The sequence below is a fragment of the Labrus mixtus genome, chromosome 10, assembly GCF_963584025.1.
Source record: "Labrus mixtus chromosome 10, fLabMix1.1, whole genome shotgun sequence".
Lineage (NCBI taxonomy): Eukaryota > Metazoa > Chordata > Actinopteri > Labriformes > Labridae > Labrus > Labrus mixtus.
The window spans coordinates 24,076,184-24,080,182 of NC_083621.1; the positions used below are offsets into that span (position 1 = coordinate 24,076,184).

A 3,999-nucleotide genomic window follows, 5' to 3' on the forward strand; every position below is an offset into this window, starting at 1 on the left:
TGGTAACCGTTGCAAAACTGTAAAGGTTTGGGCATGTCAAAGTGTCAAAACTTCTTGGACAGTTGTAGGAAAAGGTTTGGGTTTGTACAAATATACAAACTTAACTTGCACAACTTGCACGACCATATAGCTAACTCATGTTATCTGACTAACATAACTGAAAGAACCCATAGTACATCCAATTTCACATCTCATGTTGTCAGTCTGTGAAACCTATAGAGTAGCTTTGCATGATTCGCAGCAAAAAAATATACTAGATTTCCGCCTCTAAAACTGTTCGTTTCAGTTACTGTCTCTTAACCCTCTGAGAACTGAGGCTGTTTTGGCCGTTTTGCTATAATTGTCATTTTACTTATATCTGACTACATCAAAAATGTTTATCATATAAGTGCCTGGTATCATTTTTTTCAGCACAACCTCACCTTTATGATTTGACCATTCATTAGTCACCTAGAAATACTGTATCAACACACAGGACTCAAACACACACAAAAAAATAGAGAATTCGCTTTTTAAAATTTATTACTTTTTTATTCTAAAAAACATGGAGTGCTGGACGAACTGTTCTGAATTGATAAAAATGAATTTCAAATGTATAAAAATTGAAATATAAAAAGAAAATTTGGAAAAGAATAAGAATTGATTCAAATTTTTACAAAAACAGTAGGCTTGTACATAGGCCTTTTTTGTATTCTAGCTATGCCACTGCTCCAAAAAGTCCCTGCCACTACTCAAAACTGCTCCTGGGAACTGTTTTGAGCAGTGACAAAGCTAAAATAATAATAATCCAAATAATAAATGGAAATATATAAAGGACATTTGGTATTCAAATATTTACAAAGAAAGCAGGTTTGTCCATAGGTGTTTTTTGTATTTTATCTACCAAACACAAACAACAAAAACATGAGAGAAAACAAACACAAGTCTGTCTAACCTTGTCACACATGTTGGTTGATGAATAATAAAAAGCATGACAGCATTTACAATGTCAGTAAGACATGGGAAAATAAATGGAGTTCAACAGTGTGTGTGTGTGAGTGGTCTGGCTGTGTTGCCTGAGCTGTTGCAGATCCTTCCCGACGACGCTTTGCGCTGTGTCTAGCCCTCGTTGTAGGAGAAATGGATCTCCACTGAAGACCCCTCACAGGATCAACATTGATTGTTGGGTCCCTAGGCTGGTCATCTTCATCTCTGTGGATGTAAAATGTAAAAAGCTGGTTTACAAAGAGAGCACTGAGCAAAGACATTTCATAAAGAAAATAGCGAAACAACAAAACATTTCCACCAAAGCAACACTTTTTCCATCAGAACATTCTACAGTATCCCCCCCTTTCCCAGAACAGAGAGCAATTACTAAATAAACACTTGAATTACCTATTTCTACAAAGAACAAGTAAAACAGAGAGACCGTCTTTGATTTGAGTAAAGGCAATGTTTCAACTGTAAAATTAATTTCAGATGATAAAATGAGGATAATAATAAACACCTCTCCTGGAGGGCGTTAATATCATCCACAGGTTCAAGGACTCACTATCACTCCCAGGATCACCACTGCTGGTTGGGATAGCTGTTGCAGTCCTCAGCTGGTCATCTTCCTCTGTGTGGATGTAAAAAAAACCCAGCTAATATAGACTGTAACTTGGACATCACAGTATTTCAGAGACTTGATGTTTTCATGCAAATTATATGAATAAATACTTCAAGATCACAGACAATATGCCTGTATTTATTTATCTTTGTCATCACTCCCAATGTTTCCCCTGCATAGAGGCAGCAGTGGTGCAGGACCGCTACTGAATCTCCTGCACCAAAGCAGGCACCATCGTAAATTTAGCAAAGACACTAAAAGGCAAAATGCATATTTGTTCAAAAAAACGTCATGGGATTCAAAGGTGTGTGTGTGTATGTGTGTGTGTGTGTGTGTGTGTGTGTGTGCGTGCGAGCGCCTCTGTGTGTTTACCTACATATCTTCTGTAAAAAAGAAAGTCTATAGTTCGACTAAATGCAATGTTCATCAAAGCAATAATATAATATTTATAATAATAACCCATAATACACTTGGAAATAACACAACAAAAGTTTGACTCACCTTTCTTGGAGGATCGATGTTAGCTTCATCGCTATCCTCACTCTCTGGAGCTGAGGAGGAGTTGCCAGAATCTTCCTCTCTTCCAAGTTGATAAAATAGGTCGCAGACTTGGTGGATGCTCAATCGTCGTTGCATTTTGATGCTTGGATGTTTTATGTTTGTTTTCTGGCATCAGTATTACTTATCTTGTAAAGTTTTGCCGCTGTTACAGAGAGAAGCGCCAGATCAACATGACGAGCCGTTTCAAGCAGGGAGGCGGGGACTAGCTCTTTGTTTCCTCGTCGTTCAGATTGGTTGTCAAATTTGGTTGCTATTGGCCTGTCCTCTTGTTTAGGTAAATCAATTCTGTTGAACAGAGCCTGCAGATTCGACACTTTTCCGGAAATACCAGGAAACGCAACGACCACGCTAAATCTCAAGAAAATGTATGTCAACTAAATATATTAAAACGATCATATCTCCAGTTTTACATGACCTAGTCAAATAAAAACTGGGTGGAAGTTTCAAGTCTGCACTTTCGTGTGATCGGATCACGTGACTTCATCAAAGTGCTGGTTTTTTTTTTTTGGCGCTTTGATGACATCACGTGACATAATCACACCGGCGCGATCATAGATCCCAGAGGGTTAAGGCCCCCCTCCATACTCAGTTACTTTCTTCTGATTGGCCAGTTCTCTGGAGGCCTTCTGGGGGGCATAATTCTGCAGGGCTGCCAGTGGAGTGCTATTCTTCATTGCTGGGGGAAAAAGCAAAACATTGTTTTAACGATTTTAAACATAACAATCCAGGGACTGAGCCAAATACAGAGTACAAATATACAACCACATAAATGCCTGGTCAGCCCCCCCAACCCCATCCCTCCCTAACTAGATCTCCCCCTTCAGTTCAAACTTCGATCTCTTCAGCGTGAGTGCCCGTTCTTTATCTTCAAAAAAAAAAAAAAAATTGCGTGATTTGCAGAACAAGCTGTTTAGCTCCCTCAGCAGACTCATCCTGGGATTACTCCAACATACATTTACCTCATATCTGAAACTCTAGTATGGGCATCCACTATTGTAACACTTCAGGTGAGGTTTAAAATAGGGATCAGCAGAATAGGTGAACTTTAGGTACGAAAATTCATTAACCATATATATATATAGTGTGTTGATTTATTAAAAGCTTCTGTGAGGAGTTTTTAGGTGGTATTTAAACACCTGGAAATGAATATTGACGCCTCTTTTTGTTACAAAAGCAAACAAGACAATCAGCCACAACATTAATGATTTCTTTATGATCACTTTTAATTTCTGTAAATGCTGCCTCAGGGTGGGAGTGAGATGTGCTGTTTAACACTGCTCTCTTTTTTTCTTTTTTTAAGATTTGTTTTTGGGCTTTTTGTGCCTTTAATGGAGAGATAGGACAGTGGATAGGGTCGGAAATCAGGGAGAAATAGTGCGGAATGACATGCGGGAAAGGAGCCACAGGCCGTACTCACCCGGGCCGCCTGCCTTGGAAGACTATAGCCTCCATACCTGGTGCGGTGCACTAACAACTGCGGCACCAGCACCCCTATGATGTTTTTATTTTTTTGTCATAAAACACTACTTAAACATGTGCAGGACAAGATCAACAAAAATGAAAGGTACCACTTTGTTCACAGGGTGGGAACAAAATTGGCCCAAACTGAAAGCTTCACAAGCTTTAACCCTACACTAACAAGTGGTTCCAATAGGATATACTGACTATTCTTTCCTAATGACAGTCTTCAGGCTTTGTAATTCATTCACCACCCAAGACCACAGACTATCACTAACCTTTTGCTACATCACCTGACTGCAACAGTTCTTGTCCTTGGCAGTCATATCCAGGCTGGATGCCTTTGGCGAGTAATAAAGATGAACATAGTCGTCTGTTTTCTTCCTTTTCAA

At 39.2% G+C, this 3,999-nt stretch overlaps 1 long non-coding RNA gene across 1 annotated transcript; it reads right to left on the bottom strand.

Moving 5' to 3' along the window:
• Positions 1–1,016: 1,016 nt before the first annotated feature.
• LOC132981533 (uncharacterized) lies at positions 1,017–2,259 on the bottom strand. Its single transcript, XR_009674594.1, has 3 exons — positions 2,090–2,259; positions 1,550–1,597; positions 1,017–1,183 (listed from the first exon to the last, which is right to left on the bottom strand). It is a non-coding gene; the product is annotated as an uncharacterized LOC132981533 (long non-coding RNA).
• Between the last annotated feature and the right edge of the window lie 1,740 nt (positions 2,260–3,999).